Genomic DNA, 23021 nt, shown 5'->3' with positions numbered 1-23021 from the left:
CTCCATACTGACAGTAATTTTGGAAATATTTAGTTTTTATAGTCTTTTTACACTCCTTGTTATCTATTGTAGCACTGCAGCACTGCCATCCCGTTGTTCATCGATTTGCTTGAGCGGGCACCAGTAACGTCTCCATTGTGAGACTTGTTACTGTTTTTGGCATAGTGAATATGCCATGGGTAGCTTGCCAGGCTTTTTTTGGGGGTTACACTTGTTGATGCACAGGGTTATTCCTGGCTCTGCACTCAGGAGTTACTCCTGGCCGTTCTCGGGGGACCATATGGAGTGCTGGGAATGGAACCCGGGTCAGCCGCGTGAAAGGCAAACGCCCTACCCGCTGTGCTATCGCTATAGGCCCTCTATTAGTCTTTTCAATCCACTCATTTGTTTTTCTTTGCCATTAATCTTATCACTGTCACTGTCACTGTCATCCTGTGGCTCACTGATTTGCTCAAGTGGGCACGAGTAACGTCTCCGTTGTGAGACTTGTTGTTACTATTTTTGGCATATCGAATACGCCACAGGTAGCTTGCCAGGCTCTGCTGTGCAGGTGAGATACTCTCAGTAGCTTGCCGGTCTCTCCGAGTGCAGCGGAGGAATTGAACCTGGGTCAGTCGAGTGCAAGGCAAATGCTCTACCCGCTGCGCTATCGCTCCAGCCCCTAATCTTATATATATATATATATAAATCTTACATATAATTTTAATTAATCTATGTCTGGTAATGAATCCTTTTTACCATTTCCCCTTGAATATCTTGTCTTCCTATTTATTAAAGTGAATAATTTAACAGTATAAAGCAGAATAATGGTCCCCCTCTCTCTCTTTCTCTCTCTCTCTTTCTCTCTCTCTCTCAATGTGCTCGGGTGGAACAGCAGACTCTTGTATTACGGAAATGGGAGGGAGAGATAGATGTTACGGTGACAATGACACGTGCGAAGGACCTTCTGCTGGCTATGAGGATGAAGAAGGAAGCATGAGCAGAAGAATGTGGCAACCCACAAAGCCACAAGACAAGACAGTGACAGGGTCTCACTGGTAACGCCTCATCGTAGGTACGTGATCATCTCCAGACCACGAAGAGGGACATTGCAGGAATGTCAATTTTAGTACAGTGAGATAGATTTTGACCTCCACAAGTATAATATAAATACGTATTGAATCACTCAATTTGTGGTGATTTCTACTTCAGCAGTTGGAAATTAATTTCTTTGTTCTTCCAGGGAGAATAAGAGAGTGGTCAACTCTTGGTGCATATTTTACTCTCATATTTTGAACTTGGAGATTCCATTTAATCTCTCTAAATTCCCAATTTTCTGTGTAATGTAACAAGGGTGAGGTGCCTAGATTACCCTTGACCCAAGAATATAGGGAGGAGAAAGACAGAAAAGAAAAAAAAACCTGAGGCAGGAGGAGAAAGAAAATGAGAAAGGAAGAAGTGGGAAACAGGAGTCAGTGGGCCCAGGTGTGCAGGGGTGTGAGAGGGGGGTAGACAGTGGAGAGCAGCTCACGGCTTGGTGTGACGGTGGCAGCCCTGGTGGACAGAAGTGGACACTGGTGGTGGGCCTGGTGGTGGACTGTTATATGCCTAAGACTTAACTGTCAATACTTTTGGAAGTAGTATTTTTTAATGAAATAAAAATTAAACGAATTCTCAACTTCCTAGTGAACAGTGATGCTGATCTCACAGCTCATCTCCCCTCTACTTTGCAGATGATCAGAGGAGAAGAGCCACGGTTCATAAGAGCCCTTTGAAAATTAAACCATCGGCATCCACAGACACATTAGTGCTGGCCTCACTACGTCCCAGGAAAACCTACTGACCACTCTGCGCCCCTGTGAAGTAAGACACCCCCGGTTCACAGAACGGGCTTTGAAGCTCGGGTTAGGAGAGCAGAGTGAATCTCTCACGGTTCTGAGCCTCGAGCAGAAGCTTGACTGTTTCGAGTCCCACCTTCTCGCGCCCCGCCAGGTGAAGGCAGGCTCTGGGGAAGCAGCTTCCGGCCGAGGGGGCAGGGTGCAGCCCTAGGCCTGCATACCTGCGCAGCACTGGCCTTGCAGGCAGCTCACGTTCCCCACTCCAGCCTTCCTGAGCTGCAGAGCCCAGCGGGTGGGCACGGGGCTTCTTCCTGGGCCTGGGTCCCCAGGGCGGGGAGGAAGCAGAAGACCTCATCAGAGATAAGCTTCATTGCCCGCGATACAATAGTATTTTAACTACACGACATCCTCGTTGTATTCCTATTTAAGTCAGTTTAAAAAACTCATTCTGATCATTTTATTGGACCTTCCACAATAATGTAACTCTTCAAATTTTGCAACAGTTTTCTCAAGAAGGAATTCCAAAGTTCAGATTTTTCTCTGGCCTGTTCTAATCTTAGGCAAGGTGGGTCTGAGCCCAGCAATGCGTTGCGGGGCTAGAGACTGCCTTCCTTTGCAGCAAGAGGCTGTTTGTTCACAGTCGCCAAAGCTTCCCTGCGATGCCACAGGTGGGTCCAGAGGGAACAAGGACACACCAAGAGGGACAGGCAAGCTCTGCGGGGCTGGGAGAGTCTTGACTGAAAAGGGGGTTTCTCAGGCTTATCTACTTTCCAGCCCTGGGTTTGCTGGCTGCGTGTGTGTGGTGCTTCTGTAACGGGTCCCTGGTCAGTTCCACCTCCAGAGGGACGTGATGGGACGCGAATCTGGAACAGTCATTAAGCGTTCAGGGTCTTATTTGCACTAGAAAAGGTCTAAGATGGCTTATTCCCGAGCCTACTTCAGTGCCCCGCAATCTGGGGCGACGCCTGACTCAGGAGGCGCCGAGCTGCAGGGTGAGAGAGGCAGGCTCTGTGGGCCGTGGGGTGGGCCAGCAGCTCTGCCCACCAGCACTCCCCGTGCCGGACCTCCCTACTGTGCGCGTCCAGGTCTGAGGCCTGGGCTACGTGCCGCTGCTCATCTCTCGATGTTTGAAATCAAATAGAAAGAAGAGAGCCTTGAGCCTCCGGGAGCCCTTGGCTCTCAGTGGCCCCAGTGCTCTGCCAGGACCACACGGGGACGCAGAACGCCAGCGCCTGCGTGTGCAGGGCGGGCTCTCGGAGACTCGCAGCGGCATTCGCACCCAGGATGAGCCCCAGGGAAGTGCGGCAGAGACGGGGTGCTACAGGATGCGAAAGCGGAGACGGGCAGTCTCCCAGCGTCTCTCCCTGGAGAAACAGGACAGAGGAGGTGCCAGCACAGGAGAGGCGTGATCTCCTGCCTGGGGGCCAGAGGGGCAGCGGGCAGTGGGGTGCCTTCTCGGGGACTCCAGGCCCATCGCTTCTCTGCGTCTTCTCACCTGGTGGCTGGTGGTCTTCCTGGGCGTTGCTCCGACCTCTGTCAGCGGGGCCAGATGTCTCCTCTGTGTCCACATCTGGTGCAGGAACACTTGGTTGTGTTAAGGGTTCTCAGAGGTAAGTTTCCCCGCGTGGCTGCCTCAGTATCTTCACTCAATAGTAGCTCCTGCCACAGGGCATCATGTCCATAGGTTCAAGTGTGAGCATTTCTCTGGGGTTTTCCTTATTCCGTTCACAGAGACTGCCCACAGCCACTTTGCTGGCTCCTCGGCGTGTCAACAGTGCTCAGTTCTCTTTCTGCAGCAGCAGGAGCTCCTAATGTGGCTATAACAGGTCTCCGAAGGGCCTCTCTACTACCTCTTCAAACTTCAACACAGCAAAGTCAGAGTCTTCTGCACATGACACCGGGGCAGCGTAAGGCTTGTGTCAATAGAAGGTTTCCTGACTTCAGTGAGACAAAAGGCTTAATCACTTCTTATTTTGTGGGTTTTTACAGAGAGCCTAGCAGAATCTTTGAGTCGTCTAATTTAAACATGAGGTTCTTAGAACATAAAAGAAACTGCAGGGTGGGAAAGGGGGAGTATACCCGGGATATCGGTGGTGGGGAATGTGCACTGGTGGAGGGATGGGGTTTGATCATTGTGAGATTGTAACCCAAACATGAAAGCCTGTAACTATCTCATGGTGATTCAATGAAATTAAAGATAAAAAAAAGAAACTTCAGTTTCTTCTTCATGTAACAAAAGCAAAAGTTGCTGACTTTAGTGCTAAGAACATCTATAACTTGTCATCACCAAATTTTATTTCATTAAAAGTATTATTTTTGTTAAGGTATAATTGGCAAATAAAACCTTAAAATATTTCTAATTTACATTGTGGATGTCTATGTTTTTTGTAATATATTTCACAAGACAGTAAGTATCTTGTGGAAATATTCACCTAACCCTTAGCTACCGGTAACAACGTGGCTGCTCTGAGTTTTGCTACTTTTTAGATTCTACATAGAAGTGATAGAAGCTTAGGGACCAGCCAGCGCCCTTGGGCTGGACCCGTGAACTCGTAACCCAGGTGCCGCTGCCTCTTCCAGTGGCGAGGGCGGGGTTTTCCCAGGGCCCCTTCCTTGCTCCCAGCCCAGCCAGGACCCAGGGGACTCAGGGGGCAATTCCCCGAGCTTGGCGGGAAGGCCGGGGTGCTGGGTGTGAAAGACAGGCGGGGCGCAGCTGCAGGCAGGCAAAGGGCCCTGGGGCTCAGTTTCTGCCCAGGGCAGTTAGGGTTTCTGCTCCTCCCCACCTGCCCAGGAAGGCGGAGCCCCCGTCTCTGACCTCGCCCGACTCCAGCCAGCCCTACCCCTGATGCAGTGCTGGGGACCGGCCTGGGCCACGCGGTCTTGGGCTGGAGCCGGGCCCCAGGGAACTTGTATATTCTTTGTGATATTTGTGGACTGGAGCCATAGCACAGCGGGTAGGCGTTTGCCTTGCACGCGGCCAACCTGGGTTCAACTCCTCCATCCCTCTCGGAGAGCCCGGCAAGCTACTGAGAGTATCCCACCCGCACAGCAGAGCCTGGCAAGCTCCCTGTGGTGTATTCGATATGCCAAAAACAGTAGCAACAAGTCTCACAGTGGAGACGCTACGGGTGCCGCTCGAGCAAATCGATGAACAAAGGGACGACAGTGCAACATAGAAGTGATATACACAACCTAACTTATTTTGCTTTTTGAACATTCATACTTTTGCATGAATGAACCTTGATCCTCAGCTTCTGACATTCTACTGTTGTCTTTTTTTTTTTTTTTTTTGCTTTTTGGGTCACATCCAGCGATGCTCAGGGGTTACTCCTGGCTTTGCACTCAGGAATTACTCCAGGTGGTGCTTGGGGGACCATATGGGATGCCGGGGATTGAACCCGGGTCGGCCGCGTGCAAGGCAAACACCCTACCCACTGTGCTATCGCTCTGGCCCTACTGTTGTCTCTTTATTGCATCTTTAGATTTCAACTATTTCATTCTTTAGCTCAATGATTTATTTTTTATTGAATCACCGTGAGATACAGTTACAAGCTTTCATGTTTGAGCTTCAGTCATACAATAATCGAACACCCATCCCTCCACCAGTGCACATTCCCCACCACCAGTGTCCCCAGTATCCACCCCCACCTCACCCCACCCCCCACCCCTGCCTCTGGGGCAGACAATCTCCCCATACTCTCTCTCTACTTTAGCTCAACCATGCATGCTCGTACTTTCCCACGCTTCTCTCCTTGTTGAGTCTCATCCACTTAGTTGGTTCAGCAGCAACCTAAGGGCTGTTGCTTCGACGCTGTTGACAGGAAGTTGCAGAACCTGTGGTGTGCATGGGTTCCCTCAGGCTTTCGTCCATAAGAGCAGTTTAGTCCCTCCACTCTGTATGCGTGCCAGGTGCTGTACCAGGGCGAGGGTGAGGGGGGTCCTGTGTGAGAGGCCTGCATCGTGACTGGGTTTTAAGTGGTGAACTCAACTGTGCTTTTGAGCCTGTGTGAGTAGGGACAGGCGTTGGAAGCTTGTAGTTGTGAGTGTCTCCCTGCAGCTTCCACACCGGGGTGTAGCAGACCTCAACTGGGACTCAGGGTGCAGAGTTGCTAGAGTCTGTCAGTCACCGTGGTTTTGACACCCATCAAGTCTGGGTGATGACTGGGGACCCACAGTCATAAATGCCCCAAACTAGCTACAGCACCTGGAAGACCTGAGTAGCCACTGGCGATTTTTCCTTTGCCAGTCCCTGGTAACAGCTGTGGTTCCAAGGTCAAGGAGGTCTGGGAGCATTCTCTGGTGCAGTGCTCGAGGGTACTGTGGCATCAAGTTTGAGCAAACGTAGACTGATCAAGTGTTCAAAACTATGGATACTCGGCTGGGAGCCACGCTCTTACCTAGTGAGGTCACACAGGCTTGTGCATAGACAGGTAACTCTTTGTGCTTGGGGTGGGCTGAAGGGGAAACTGAGGTTTATGTCAGGTCATATTCTCCAGGGAGGCTCCCTTTCCTGGCTGACTGGTTATGCTCTGGGAGGTCCTCGAGAGTGTCTGACTGGGCCAGTATTGGAGTCCTGCTAGCGGTGAGGTAGACGCTTGGTAGTAAGGTCACTTGGCCAGGCTAAAGAAAAGTCCCTCAGTGCCTGATGCTCCTTCTTACACGGGGATGTATGGAGCTCACCCCAGGATTCTCCCACAGTCTGCTTCTCTCTCTAAGAGAGCTCAGGGATGGCGTTTTACAGCAATGTTGCAAGATGCCATCAAGGTAAAGCCAGGGCTGAGTATCTCTTAGCCTTTTGTGTCCCTTTGGGATATTTTAAGAGTAGAAGCATGAGGTTGGGGTTGAGGGTTTTGACTCATACACCATTTTCCGTGACGAGGTTCTGCACACCTCAACCCCTTAGAGATCTCTCTGACTGTTGGTTGCCACTTCATGTGTTATCTCTGTTTCCAAAGAAACAAAGATTCTGGGCTAAAGAAACATTATTCTCATCATTATAAGGAAAGAGAAGTGGAGTTGGAAGGAAGAGCAGAGGGAGCTTTTTGGAAGGAGTAATGACAAGTATATAAGCATAGAGGCATTATTGTAAGCCCCCAAATTCCATAACATTGTAAATTAATGACATGAAAATAAAATACGAATTAAAAATGAAAACACTAGAGTTTAAACGAAAATAAATAGTGCACGAAATACAATAGGAATTCAATAAATACTCATCGACTGACAATAAGTAAGAGGTCTGAGATGTGGGAAAGTGAGGAGTAAGTAGAATGACAAATGTGAGATGCAAATGCAAGAGATGATATGAGAAAGAAGTCCAGGGAAGCTTCAGGTTGGTGAGCACATCTACACACTAGCAGACAGTGCCCCCAGGGAGACTCCTGCAGGGAAATTATTCCACACTTCCCAAACATATCGTTCATCTGCATTATTTATAATAAAGAGGTGAATGTAAAAAAGGGACGGTTGCTTTCTCTGTAGAACAGCCTTCTGTGCTTGCTCAGCATGAGTCACTGCATTGTCTACACAGAGATGACTGACAGAGAATTCAAGACAGAACATAAACACATACAGGCAATCCTATGGACCTGTCACTTAGCTATGGACCGTTGACTAAAGTAGAATGCACTAGATGAAGAAATATCAGCATGGAGTAAAGAGATAAATAACATTTAAAATACTGACATTAGCAATAATCAATTTCCATAAAATTTTAAAATTGCAGACAATCACAAGTTTCGTATCAGAGCTGAATGAGTCCACAGAAGCCAGCTGGTGTAACCCGGACAATTTAGAGAAACAGCTGTGTTAATCTTGAACTCTCTTGTGACCGTCAGAAATCATTTCAGGCTTCGAAGGACGTATTACGGAGAGGCAGGGTAGGGTCAGTGCTCAGCCAGAGGATTCACTGCTGACTAGCTGGATAAGAACCTATGAGCATTGTCCTGGGAGCAGATGGCCATGAGAACTGTGACACTAAGTTATATGAATTCCATTTTAACAATTTATAATTTGTGTGATATTGGGATTACAAAATTTACTATCTTTCAGGAGCCTTGAAAGAAAGCAATGTTTATCCTGAATAGTAGGATAACCTGAATAAAATTGCTAGCACATGTATGACACATAGTAAAGTTTCTCTGATGTGATTTATAGGATGATACTTTGGTCAAAAATAGTCATAGAAATTAGTTTCCTCTAGAAGTATATACATGGGTACAGTCAAGACATTATGGTATCTTTACATCCAGCCATTCTATTGAAGTGATAACACCTAGATCAGTTTCATGGTAGTCTAACTTTCACAGGGATTAAAGTTTGGCCATGTAAGATAAATAAACACACTAACAGTGTCCTTCTCAGCATAAACTCAGTTGTTGGCTGTTAATCAGTTGACAGTGCAGACTTTCTCGGCTGTTTCCATCCTCTACCTCAGAGACATTTGGCAACACCCAGAAACACTTTGGTTGACATAGTTGGGGGTAATCTAGTGTGCGAGAAAGTACCCAAATATACAAATAATTGTCTAATCTACAAAGTTTATGTTTCTGCTAGGAAACCCTGCCCTGGGCTATAGAGATGGGCCCCCCAGGCCTGCAGGGTGATGGCCTGTGGGAGACCCCGCTGGGTTCCCAGCTCTGCATGCGTGTCCTCTGAACTCCTTGGAAGCTACTCCAGGCAGTCAGGAGTACCCGTGTCCCCAGCACCACTGAATAAAGTTGGCTAGCACATATATGACACATAGGAAGAAAGAAAGAGAGAAAGAAAGAAAGAAAGGAAGGAAGAAAGAAAGAAAGAAAGGAAGGAAGGAAGGAAGGAAGGAAGAAAGAAAGAAAGAAAGAAAGAAAGAGAAATAAAGAAAGAGAGAAATAAAGAAAGAAAGAAGAGTGAGAGAGAGAGGGGAGGGAAGGAAGGAAGGAAGGAAGGAAGGAAGGAAGGAGAAAGGAAGGAAGGAAGGAGAAAGGAAGGAAGGAAGGAAGGAAGGAAGGAAGGAAGGAAGGAAGGAAGGAAGGGAGGAGAAAGGAAGGAAGGAAGGAGAAAGGAAGGAAGGAAGGAAGGGAGGAGAAAGGAAGGAAGGAAAGAAGAAAGGAAGAAGAAAGTAAGGAAGGTAGAAAGGAAGGAAGGAAGGAAGGAAGGAAGGAAGGAAGGAAGGAAGGAAGGAAGGAAGGAAGGAAAGAATAAAGGAAGGAAGGAAAGATGAAAGGAAGGAAGGGAGGGAGGGAAGGAGGGAGGGAGGGAGGAAGGAAGGAAGGAAGGAAGGAAGGAAGGAAGGAAGGAAGGAAGGAAGGAAGGAAGGAAGGAAGGAAGGAAGGAAGGAAGGAAGGAAGGAAGGAAAATCTGGTTCTGGTGTTTTCTGGGTTCTCGGTTCAGTTTATCAAATGTTCTTGTCCTCCAGGGCTCGAGAGCTGGTTCAACAGGCTCAGCTGACCCTTATCCAGGAGGCTTGGGATTGACCCATGGCACTGCATATCCCCTGAACTCCATCAGGTGTGGCCCTAAAGCAAAAGCACAAGAATAATCACATGTTTGTCCCCTATCTCTCTCGTTAGGACCATCAGTTGGTAGTGAGGCCCATGGACGCACACATCTGGTGCAAACAGCTCTTCACACCAGTCCTCATAGCCTGATGAAAACAGCTCAAGAATCCCTCTCCCTGTCCTCCCTGCCCTGCCTCTTGAACTTAATTTTGAAAATAAACACGTTGGACGGTAGAAGGCATTCTATGGAGTCCTTAGTCAGAAGTCAGTGACCATGTTTAGAAGACGGTGGTGGCGGGTGTGGGGGACGGCTTAGACGGGAGAAGTTAATTGAGCAATAGTTTCCTTCCCGAAACCTAGTCAAAACTTGAAATCAACTGATCTTCAGGGAAAAGCATCCCGGAGCTTTAGGTGAACAATGGTGCTCCCGAGACATGCTGGAACCTGCTGGGTGACCTCCAGCAAAGGAGCAGGGAGAAGGAAGCGTCTCTCCCCGTGCGTGAGGAGGAGCCCCAAAAGTGCCTTCCCGCCCTGCTCCAGCCCTTACAGCACGGCAGTCAGACCTTTGATCATCGATTATAGGATCTTCTGTTTTCAAATCCAGGCGGCTTTCCAGAGTGACGCCCGGCCATGCAGAACCTCCTGCGAGGTCCGTCCCTCGAGCCAGGCTGTGGACCAGAAGGTGCAGCTGTGCTGTCCCACTGACCCCGAGCCGGTCAGGCGGGGGGGTCATGCTTGCCTGCTGTTGCAATCGCGCCTTGCGAGCAGCCAAGTACCCTGGGTCTGTGATAGAGATGCGAGAGTGACTCATGAAAACAAAGAATTACAGGCCAGGGACTTGCTCCATGGGAACACGTTACGTGGGAAAACGCTGAGCACATGTACAAATCAGCCATCTGTTTGAATTCTGTAGTGTTGGCTATTGGCTTGTGCGTGCGGGTGAAATAGTCAGGGAGCCAGCAGGAGCACCACACAGGCAAAGCCGTGGGGGTTGCTCGGAGCCATCCCGTATGTCTATCTTAGTAGTCACCTACTAAGATTTTACTCAAGATTTTACTCATTTTACTCAAGTTGGATATTCCCAATTTTCAGCGTCCAGCGCAACATGTAGTAGGTGAAACAGATAAGCTTAGAAAGCACTGTGGCAGCCCACATTTTAGAGACAGCTGTCTGCTTTAGAAATGTTTCTAAAAATTGCTTAGAAATTAGAAAACTTACCAAAAACTAAATTTTATCAAAAATTAAATTTATCAAAAATAAATGGTGGAACTTTATTTTATATTGAAATATTAAAATATTCTAATCAAAATTTTAACTTTTAATCTACTCAATTTTTAAATGTAAGATTTGAAAACCTATATTGTAGTCCTTTGGCTAAAAGCTAATTTCTAGATTACTTAGGTTAATTTTTGATATTATTTTGTTACAGTGCATATGTTGGCAGAAATAATAGTAGAATAATTTTTTAAAAAGAAACTAAACTTTGTTTTTCTATAAAAGATTTGGGATTTAAAATGTTGCAAAATCACCTGCATTTTAACAATAGATTCAATGTTAATATTTCCCTTGCTTATTGGTGAAGATCATTTCTTTGATCTATAGCACCCTGCTGGGCTTTGTTTTAAATTTATTTTGATTATAAATGAGGTGGAAAAGAGCACATACTTTTCTTTACTGCTGGAAATCCACGTTGCTGGCATTCTATAAATAAAACTGGCTGCTTGGCCAATCCCAGGGAAGTCTTCGTGAAACTCACAGAATCTCATCTTCGGCTAGATCCAAGGACAAGCACAAATCTATTCATGTAAGAAGCTCCTGAATGTGTGTTCTTCAAAGCGCAGCCGTATTTTCTGTGCAGACAGGAGGGAATGGTTAAAAGCAGAGGCCTTGGTGAGCTCAGGCTTCCCTGGTGCTCTCCTGGCTCTCGCCGGGGGCGTCCATCCACAGGGGCAACGGGGCCATTTCCCCTTCGCGATAGATCCCAGATCTGGCGCAGCCTACAGAAGACACTCGGGAATATTTGCAGAGCGAGATGTTTTGCTGATTTCTTTTTCATACTGTAAATTAGTTTTATTCAGGGATATGTGCCGGGGCAGCTACACACTGCAGGCTGAGTGTGATGAGTCAGTTGATGAGAGAAGACGGAGGGGCCGGGGAGGAAGCCTGGGGTGCCTCTGGCTGGGTGCTTGTCCTGCACACTCAGCTGACCCCATGGGTGGTCCCCTGAGCCCTCCGGGAGTGATTCTGAGGCAGAGCCAGGAGTGACCCCTGAGCATTGTTGGGTGTGGCTCAAAAACACCAAAAAACGAGTAAGTAAAAGGAAGACTGAGGAATACCGGGAAGAGAGACTTAGTAACAAACTGTTCCACCCCTGTCACCAGGCTGCTGTCACCATGAAATATATTTAAAAAGCTTGTTTTGGGGTGCCATACCCAATGGTACTCAGGACTTCCAGCTCCGTGCTCAAGGGTCAGTCCTGGTGGGCTCAGGGAAACCGTTTTGTGATGTCAGGAATCCAAGGGGTCTCATGCATGCAAGACAGGTGAGGCACCTGCTGCGGTGCTGCTCCAGGCCCTGCCAGCGACTACGGGAACAAATCTCACTCAGACAAGCCTTATACTTCCCCTTCCTAACTCACACAATAAAACAAAGTACAGCTTTCTTCTGCTCTGTATCACTGTATCACTGTTGTCCCTGCTCATCCTTGCTCAATGCGCTACCACTCCAGCCCCTCCTGCTCTGAATTTATGATTTTCTATTTAGCGTAATTTTGTACGATGTATTTTGAGTGTGCAATAGCACAGTGAGTAGGGCGTTTGCCTTGCACGCTGGCCGACCTGGGTTCGATTCCTCTGTCCCTCTCAGAGAGCCCGGCAAGCTACCGAGAGTATCCCGCCCGCACGGCAGAGCCTGGCAAGCTCCCCGTAGTGTATTCGATATGCCAAAAAACAGTAACAACAAGTCTCACAATGAGACATTACTGGTGCCCGCTCGAGCAAATCAATAAACAATGGGACGACAGTGCTACAGTATTTTGGGTCTAAGAATGCTAATGCCATTAATTTATAAGAGAACATTTTTGATCATTTTCAGATAAAAAAATAACCTATCAAATGATACTAAATAGGATTATTCTGCTTTAGGGTAGTGGAGAAATTCTGTAAAATATTTGTTTTTTTCATGTAAGAAGCTCCTGAATGTGTGTTCTTCAAAGCGCAGCCGTATTTTCTGTGCAGACAGGAGGGAATGGTTAAAAGCAGAGGCCTTGGTGAGCTCAGGCTTCCCTGAGCTTTAGGTAATAGTAGACTACGGTGATAGGAAGGAAAATCAAAGTGGCATTCCTGTTCAAGAAGTCTTGGTTCTGGCTCTCTCTCTCCCTCCCTCCCTCTCTCTCTCTCTCTCTCTCTCTCTCTCTCCCTCCCTCCCTCTCTCTCTCTCTCCCTCCCTCTCTCCCTCCCTCTCTCTGTCTGTCTCTCTCTCCCCCCCTCTCTCCCTCTCTCTCTCCCTCTCTCTGTCTCTCCCTCTCTCTTTCCTCTCTCTTTCTCCCCCTTTCTCTTCCTCTTTCTCTCTCTGTATCTGTCTCTCTCTCTGACCTCTCTTGTTGTTCTTTGGCTATAGTGCAGTACACAGGGCTTGCTCCTAGCTCAGTGCTCAGGGTCAGTGCTGATGGGCTTGCAGGGTACATAAAGGATCTAGGGATCAAACCCGAAGCAGAACATAAAGGATGCACCCTACCCTCTGGACTAACTCCCCGACTCCTTTAGCTTTCTTTTCGACTCCATAGTGTCTGGTTTAAGTCTTTAAAAAAAAATCTGAGAGGATTTGGTAGCTTAGAAGTATTTTCAGGGCTTGGGTTCCCAATCTCTTTGTTTCTACTCCTCAATACAAATTAAAATGTTGTAGGGAAAATAGAATGGTGTGTCTATCAATTAATTTTTGTTGAGCTTCTATTCCCCATTTAAAATAGCTTTAGCTGTGCATTGCTTGTGTGCATTATAATTAATGAGGGGAGAACCCCAATAAATGTCATCCCACAGCACGGACTCCGGCTCCGAGGGCCCTGCCAGCTTCCCATCCTATCAGCGGCGTGAGAAAATTTCCCAGGGTGTTGCAGGGCTGGGAACCGGCAGAGGACAAACCTGCTGTGCAGCTTTGTCACCTGGCCACCAGGCCGGCTTGGCACAAACCCCCAGGCTGGCCCCGTCCGTGGCTTTCCCACACAGGCTCCTGACACTGGGCTTCCTGGGGATTGTGAAACCTGTTTATCGAACGCGCCTCGCAGGGCGCCCAGGCTGATGCCTTTCCCAGGGGCCCTGCCCTTCCCGGGAGGGCGGGTGCTCAGTCCGGAGCCTGAGTGCTTTCACTTCTTAAGGGTGGCTGGACCCTGGCGATCCTGGCGATGTCAGCGCTGACACGGGGGCCTCTCGGAATCACAGGTCGGTGGTCCCAGCAGGGTGAACTGGTGTCTCACGCCGTGTCGCCGTGGTCTAGCCACAGGAGTGTTCTGCTCAGTCTTCCAGGCTTCCCTGAGCTCGTTGCGGCCCCTGTCATCGTCTTCTGTCATGTCAGAATGTGAAAAACTTCGTGGGAAACTCTTGACTCGGGAAATATGTTTAGAAGATCTTCACAGTTCACATGTGGCTGAGTTGACACAAACGTGCAGGGTTGTATGTAGGTTAGTCCACTCGGAGGAGAGCGAAGACCTTTCCCAGTCAGCACTGAGTGCTGTGCTTGGCCGTTTTTGTCCTGTATCTCTCTGCCCAGCCACAGCAAACATAGTCTTCTAGGAAGGAAACGAAAGACTTAAAGCTGGGACAAACTGTACTTGCCCAAGGTTGAGTTTCTCTCTTTGGCACTCTGGACTCTACAGCCCCGCAGGCCTCTGGGCTGGGAGACACGCTCGGGAGGGGGGCGTTTGCCCGAGAACTCTGGAGAGTGACGGGGACAGACGCTGGCCAGAACAATGGACACATAAGTGTGCTCTTATCATGACACAGGGAGTAGTAGCTTTGAAAGTCTTTTTTTCCATTGTTCTGTTTTCCGATTTAATATACTATTTCTTAGTGAGGAGAAACAAGCTCACGGAGGTAAATGTGGATTTATTTATCTGCTAGAAACTTGACAAACAGACAGATGGTCTATTTTCTCAAGTTGCATGACTGCTTCCCATTGGCTTGTTGATAGCCCTTAGAATTACTCATTTCTTCAGAAAAAGGAAAACAATAACTTGCCTGTGATTGTACGACTATTGGTGCTTACTTCACAAGAAATATTTCACAGGAATGTTGTTTGCTTTCTATTCTCCTATGACAGGGGCTGGAGTGATAGCACAGCAGGTAGGGCATTTGCCTTGCACGCGGCCAACCCGGGTTCGAATCCCAGCATCCCTTATGGTCCCCTGAGCACCGCCAGGAGTAATTCCTGAGTGCAGAGCCAGGAGTAACCCCTGTGCATCGCCGGGTGTGACCCAAAAAGCAAAAAAAAAAAACCCACAAAAAATAATTCCCCTATGACCCCAGTGAGAAGCTGGTCTTACTCTTTTGTTCCTTCAGTGTTCGCTCAGAGCATGCGAGAGGTGATGGAGGTCCACGTGCTGCATGGATCTACTGCTGTGGCATCTGGTCTTTGATGTCTTATTTATTATTTATTTAATTTTTTCTAATGATTTATTTAAAAATCTTCTAGCTTAGGTAGTGTGGTTAAATTAGTGTGAAAGTTAGTACTATTCCAGGTAAAAAGTTACTGTATACTGGTATCACCTAAGTGGGCAGGGTCTGCCACCCTTGTCCTCAGGTCATCTCTGGTCCTCATCTTACCCCCATTATTTGTTAAACAAAATTTTGTAACCCAGGGCCAAAGGCTTGTCAGTTTCTACTACGATTGATTCCCCTGTTTTGTGTCCCGTAGTTCACAGATGAGTGAGACCATCCATTATTTGTCTTTCTCCCTCTGACTTGTTTTGCTTGACAAGACACCCTACACTCTATCGACCCTGCAGCAAGATGCTGACTTAATCTTTTCCTATATCTCTATAATATTCCATTATGTGTATGTATATCACACTTTCTTTGTCCACTCACCTGTCATTGGACAGTTGGGTTGTTTCCATGTCCTGGTTATTGTACCACAACGAGTATAGTTGCTCTTTATCTTTTGAATGAATGATTTTGTATTTTGGAAGTAGATACCAAAAGGTAGAATCACTGTATCATATGAGATTTCTATTCTTACTTTCCCCAGGAATCTCATAATGTTTATCGGAGAGGCTGAACCAGACGGTACCCCTACCAGCAATGGATAAGGACTCACTTTTCACTGCATCCCTGGTAATGCAGTGATGGTTTCCAGTCTTTTTGCTAACTGCTGTTCTCACTGGTGTGAGATGATATCTCACTGCTACTGCAATTTGCATCTTTTTGATAATAGTGAAAATGAACACTTTTCATATGTCTTATGGCCAGCTGCATGTTTTCTACCAGGAAGAATTCATACCCTCTCCCAAAATTTTATGGGTTTATTTTTTTCCTGTTTGTTTGTTTTTTGTTTTTAATAATTGTTGAACTTTGTGAGTACTTTGTTTTTCTTGGATATAAGCTCTTTACATTAGGTGTGCAAATATTTCCTTCCACTCAGTAACATGTAATATTACTGTAACAGTAATATTTTAGCCTGAGCTTCTTTCACCATGCAAGAAACTTTTAATTTGGTATATTCCTTGAGCTCTTCTAAATTATCCAAGAGACAGGATTCTTCCTAATAGCTTCTATGAAGCCAATGTTTCCTTAATACCAAACCTAGAAATATATATCCCTAAAAATTTTGTAGACCAAATCTCTGTTGGACATTGATGTAAATGCCCTCAAGAGAACTTTGCCAAACCAAATAAAACAATATATCAGAACTAACATATGCCTTAATCAAGTGGGATTCATTCCAGAGATGCACGGATTTGTTCAATAGATGCAAATTATTAATGTAATACAGCATATTATCCAAGGAGAAATAGATATTATAGGATCATATTAATAGATGCAGACATAATTTTGTATGATATTCAACATCCATTCATTATAAAAACTCTCAACAAAATGGGGACAGAAGGAACCTTCCTCGGGATAGTACCAGCCATTTATAATAAATCCACTCTCAATATCATATTTAAAAACTGAAAGCTTTCCATCTGAGATCAGGGATAAGGCAAAGATGTTCACCTTATCTGACACTATTTAGTATAGATTCAGGAGTTATCACCACAGAAGTCAAGCAAGAAAAAGAAATCACAGGCATTTAAACTGAAAAAGAAGTTAGACCATCACTAATTGCAGATGGCCTGATAATATACCTCAAAAACCTCAAGTATCTACTAAAAAACTCTTTGAAAAAAAATAAACCACAGAGCAAAATAACAGGCTATAAGATCATCACGAAAAACACTGCCGCATTCTTTAAGCAAGTAATGAACTAGGAGGAAAATTAAAAAAGCAACCCTATTTAAATAGTCATCTCTTAAAGCTGATAGCATACAGAGATGCTATTATTTTTTTTGACAGATTTTTATTTTATTGAATCATGTTAAGACAGACCCTTACAAAGCTGTTCATGATTGAGTTTCACCATACAGTGTTCCAACACCTGTTCCCCCACATTTCCCAGGGCCAGTCTCCCTCGAATCACTCCCCATCCCAGCCTGCCTCCATGGCAGACACCTCTCTTCTCTCTCTTCCTCTCTCTCTCTCTCTCTCATTTTAGGCATTATGGTTTGCAATATAGATGCTAAAGCTTATTTTGTATATACTTTTCATTTGGGGCATATATAATAAAGTATGAAGCTAATATCCAAGGCCAGGGAAAATGGGTCAGGAGGACCAGTCAATGGCTGGAAATTACTGCAAGGGTGTGGAGGGTGGAGGGTAGTTAAGGTAGGGGAGGGTTCATTGTGACAACATCAGTTGGAAATTATTACTCGGAACTGAGTTTTGAATGGAGATGCTATTCTTAAGATAGCTTTAGATTGAGATAAAATATTATTCTGTCCTATAAAGTTTAAAAGAAGCTTAGCCATTTTGGGTATCAGAGTGAAAACTGGCTTATTTATTTATTTATTTTTTTGTTTTTGGGTCACACCCAGCAATGCACAGGGGTTACTCCTGGCTCTTCACTCAGGAATTACCCCTGGCGGTGCTCAGGGGACCATATGGGATGCTGGGATTCGAACCTGGGTCGGCCGCGTGCAAGGCAAACGCCCTACCCGCGGTGCTATCGCTCCAGCCCCTGGCTTAGTTATTCTTTGCTCTTCCATCCATTATAGAATTTGTGTATATAACTTAGGAGACCCAGTTTTAAATCTAATTGCCATGGTCCGTTGAAGGCTCCACATACTATGAGAAGCGTCCTTCCTCCTACACTGTCCGGCTCTCGTCTCGTTTCCTCATCACTGTGGTCTTCCCTTTGCCTTCAACCCCTAACTGAGCACAGCACATTCTATGTGATGAGTGTGTGAGAACTCAGTCTTCAGGCTTGGAAGAGAGAGAGAAAGTCACCAGAGATCTTAGCGACCACAAGCACGGCCACGGCAGCCACATCTTGGGGGTCCACACCTGCGGTCCATACCCACCCCTCCTTCATTTGCATTTGGTGCTTCTCCACAGCTTCTTTCAGTGCAGCATCCGTGGAGTAAACACTAGATGGGCAGCAGCTTGCAGCTTCTTGGGCGTAAGGGCCAACTGGGAAAAGGACCGCCTCAGGAACCGTGAAGGCCAGCATTCCACAGTGACAGCGTTGCGTGAAGACCCATTTGAGCAAAGCGGTTTCAGATTTGTCTTTAAACAAATGTTCTCCTTCAGTCGTCTACATGACTCCAGAAGGCAGTCCTGCTTCTATCCGCCTCATCTATTGCATTTTGTGTGAAGATACGGGGCCTGCTTCTACACTGTTATAGGCAATGGGAATGACTGATAAATTTTCACTAGGACGTAATGTCTCTAACTTTGCCTTTTTAAAGTCAAATCACTGTGAGTTACAAGGTTATTGATGATTGGGTTTCAGTCACACAATGTTCCAACACCCATCCCTTCACCAGTGTACATTTCCAACCACCAATGTCCCCAGTTTAATTGTTGGGGACCACATGTGGGGTTGCTAAAGGAGTCATGTGCTCCTAGGGGTTGAACCCAGGACCTTATACATGCCATCCATGGGCTCTACCACTTGAACTAAATCCCGTACCCTCTTTTCTAAGCATTATTATACTTTAAAAAAACCTATTATGTGGAGTACACAAACACTTGAACATGTTTAGAAAATAACTAGCACATCTTTAGTCAGTTTCACAATTCACTTTCACAATTTTCCCCATTTTTCCCTCTAAACTCAGTGACATCATTTAAGTTCATTTGTTTATCTTACTTGGTATCTCATAGTCTCTGGTCGAAGCTGTGGTCTGAAGCACATTTCTTAGCAAACACACAGCGGAGAGAGGACGCAATGCAGGCTAGAGTGGGGATGTCATGACACCCTTTTTGAGTGTTAAAGTGTTACTGACACCAGTCTGAAAAATAAACTCCTCTGGGCAGGAACGTTTGTCCTTTCGTTGTTCTTCCTTCAAAAGTCAAAGACAGGAACATATCAAATCATCACGGGGAAAGTGTTGTTTAACGCACCTCGGGGAGCAGCCTACCAGGGGATTTATCGATCACCCGGTAGCCCACTGGCCCACTGGCCAGGCCTGCTGAAGATATGCTTCCCTGTCCTTTTTCCTCTCGAGCCTCTCAAAGTTGCTTCTTGTGTAGCAGACATTATGGTGCTTTGAGGCGAGTCCAGCCTCTTCCCTGCTGCCCGCACGGTTGCAGCATGAGGTAGATCAGGCAGGGGAGTGAGCGGCTCCCTCACTTTCTCCCTGCAGGCCCAGAAGGTCCTTGCACTGCGACTGGGTGAGGGCTGCCCCGCAGCTGTGGCTCAAGAATCAGTCCCTAGTAGTGATCCAGGTCTCAAACCACTGGGATGATGCAGATCCAAAGTAATAGACAAACGGAGAAGGAAAAGAAAAGAAAGCACAGTTGTTTTCTGTGGTCTACTTCAAGGAAACATCCTTGCTTGCTGTCCTGTTTCTCTTCTACAGGCGTTAGCCAGGGTATCCAACTCGTCTTAGCCAGCGACTCTGAAGGCCCAGCACGGGTTGTGTAGAACACGGTTTGCTCGGCACAGTCTTCGCAAACACTCCGAGGTGCTGAGGACGAGGTGCTGGGGAGTGAGGCTGCAGGTCGGGAGGGAGCGACACTGTTTTAGGAAAGCGTCGACCCCAATGGCAGGGTCCCCCGGCCTCAGTGCTGTTGAGGTCGGACGCTGCATAGACCGTGGCTGTGCCCGTTGTAAAGTGCGGGGCAGTGCCAGCCTCTGGTCAGCACCTGGCCGGTGGCCACCATCAACACGTCTCTGCATAGCGCCAAGCTTCCTAGGGAGCACTTTCCCTCCTCAGGAAACGCGATGTGGGCCTGAGAGATCCGACAGCAGGCTGGGGCTTGCCTGGCAGGCAGCTGCCCAGGTTCAATCCCTGGGTACCCCAGTTGGGTCCCTGGACACTGCCCAGAGTGATCCCTGAGCACAGAGCCAGGAGTAATCCCTGAGTATCACCAGGCATGACAAGAGAGAAAGAAAAAGAAAGAGAAAGAAAGAAAGAAAGAAAGAAAGAAAGAAAGAAAGAAAGAAAGAAAGAAAGAAAGAAAGAAAGAAAGAAAGAAAGAAAGAAAGAAAGAAAGAAAGAAAGAAAGAAAGAAAGAAAGAAAGAAAGAAAGAAAGAAAGAACCATGGTGAGGGTACTTAGTTTCCTGTGCATGCCAGCAGGTAGCAGAAGAGACTCGAGCATCACAAAGAAGACCCCAGAGTTAGGAATGAGGGGAGCCACTTCCACCCGTAATCGAGTGTCCACAGAGAGTCACTTAACCGCAGAAAGGAAACTGGGAAATCATGAAAAATTGTGACAAAAATAGGGAAAATTGCAAAAGCCAGGAATGGTGTTTTAACTTTAAATGAAATTAAAGCAGGCAACATATAAATGCTTTAACTCTTCAACTGTCATTACTATAGCTCAGTTATGATTTTTCTTATGAGTTCATTAGAAGTATAGCATGTGTTGCTATATTTTACATATGTATAGTGTGCACATGAACTGGAGTGATAGCACAGCAGCTAGGGCATTTGCCTTGCACATAGCTGATCCGGGTTCGATTCCTCCATCCCCCTTGGAGAGCCCAGCAAGCTACCGAGAGTATCCCGCCTGCACAGCAGAGCCTGGCAAGCTCCCCATGGTGCATTCGATATGCTAAAAACAGTAACAACAAATCTCACAATGGAGACGTTACTGGTGCCCGCTCGAGCAATTTGATGAACAACGGGACGACAGTGCTACAGTGCTACAGTGTGCACATATAGACACGAGTTTTAAGTCTCATTTCTCCTCACAATGTAACAATAGACTAAGTAACAGAAACTGATAAAGATTTGTAGTCAAGACAAACCAAGCACAATAGTTGATCCTTTAATATAGGGTGTGAGTGGCAGCACATGTTTACTGCATCAAGGAAGCTTTCGGGGGCCAGAGAGACGGTGTGGCGAGTAGTGTCCTTGCTTTGCACTCGGCCGACCTGGGCTCAGTGCCTGCATCCTCTATGGCCCCCTGAGCACCGCCGGGAGTAATTCCCGAGTGCAGAGCCAGGAGTGACCCCTGAGCATCACCTGGTGTGACAAAAAAAAAAAAAAACCAAGAAAAATGCAAAAGAAAGCTTTCAGAGAGGGTCGGGGAGAAAGTGAAGCAGGTAGGGTGCTCCCCCTGCTTGTGGCTTAGCTGGGTGAAGTTACCAGCACCCTGTCTGGGCCTTCAAGCACACCAGCAGTGACCCTGAGTTGCAGCCAGGAGTGAGCCCTGGGTATAGCTGGGCGTAGCTCAAAATAATAATAATAATAATCACTGTCATCCCGTTGTTCATCGATTGGGTCGAGCGGGCACCAGTAATATCTCTCACTGAGAGACTTATTGTTACTGTTTTTGGCATATCCAATATGCACAGGTAGCTTGCCAGGCTCTGCCGCGTGGGCTCGATACTCTCGGTAGCTTGCCGGGCTCTCCGAGGGGGCAGAGGAATCGAACTCGGGTCGGCTGCGTGAAAGGCGAACTCCCAACCACTGTGCTATCGCTCCAAACAAAACAGAAGCTCAAAAACAAAACAGAAATACTAACAATGCATAAATAAGCAAACAAAACCTTTAGAGTCTTGGAGAAGGGGGTAAGTTGGAGGGAAAGGAGGTCCTGCCAGGGGGGAGAGCTCAGCTTCCTGTGTCCATGAAGGGGAGCGCATGAATCCTATGAGCGAAAACACTGTACAGAAGCATGAATGTATTAGGAGCCGCCACAGAAATAGTCCAGAGCATTGGGTGCTGGCCTCGCACGACACCTTTCTGACTCTATCCCTGGAGGCACAGACCAGAGGAAGGCTGAACACTGCCAGGCGTGGCCCCCAAACAAGTGCATATATGTATATATATATACATACACACACACACACACACACACATACACACACGATCACATCTATAAACATTGGATAATCAACAACGTTCACTGTTCTTTTTGTGTAACTGTGTCTAGAGGTTAGTATGAAGGAAATAGAAGTCATGGGCAATGCACCCAAGGAATTCTCAGCAAACAGATTATTTGCACATGCCAGTTCATGGCAATCTTTTTTTCTTTTTCTTTCTTTTTTTCTTTTTTGCCAGTAGTCAGATGTGTGTACATTTGTTCTTCTATCTTCCAGATTTTTCTACTAAGTACCTCACACAAAACACGTAGGATAATTTACAACAGTTCTTTCTCAGATAAACAAATATTTTTGTTTATTTGATAATAAATACCAGGCCATTTAGAAATTAAACTCGGGCCTCTATGGGAAAGAAAAATGAATGAGTGAAATGCTTCCATTGAGTCTGTTTCCGCAGTGTGGGTTATCAGTTTGGATAGCCTCCTAGCATTTGCCTTCAGCATTCTCGAGTCTATAAAATCCTCCCCAAGTCTTATCACTGCCAGAACAAACAGGTTTTAATTTAATTTATAGATGTCTTCTAAGTGTGGTTCTGGGGGCATGTCTGCCGGTCCACCAGGGGTCACCCTCAGGTCTCTGACCTGGGAAGCGAAGGCTCGGCCAGGTGAGCCTTTTACCTGGTCCACACCTTACGTTTATAGCCCGTGTGGCTTCCCGAGGGATTGCTCATGTCAGTGAGGGAACAGATGTGTCAAGGCCGGTGCAAGCACATCTCTGATCTGGAACTATCAGGGCGTCTTTCACTTAGGAATGGGCCGGCCTAGCGCTTCCGTGAGAGAAGACTGCGTTTCTGGAGAAAACGGGCATTTCCGCTGTGGAAACAAATCATGTTTCTCACTGGCATCTGAACTGAAGGGCTGGGCAGACTTGAAACCCCGTGTAATTTGGAGTGCTGTGGTCCTCACTGTGGTTGGACAGGAACAAGAGCCGGGCTGACGGCGGATTGCTCTAGATGGCCGTTCTCCCTACCCCCCGCCCCCAGCACCTGTGTGGCTCTCTGACCATTAATTAAAAATAAAAGGGGTTATAGAAAAGGCCCAGGAAGTCAGATGCTCTCACCGTTGGGCAGAATAAGTCCCAGAGCTACGGGACGAGTGGTGGTGTCATGGAGAACCCATATCACAGGTGTGACATGT

Source organism: Sorex araneus, chromosome 2, assembly GCF_027595985.1.
Source record: "Sorex araneus isolate mSorAra2 chromosome 2, mSorAra2.pri, whole genome shotgun sequence".
In the NCBI taxonomy this organism is placed as follows: domain Eukaryota; kingdom Metazoa; phylum Chordata; class Mammalia; order Eulipotyphla; family Soricidae; genus Sorex; species Sorex araneus.
The sequence above is the reverse complement of the archived record's forward strand: the minus strand, read 5'-3'. Positions refer to the sequence as shown.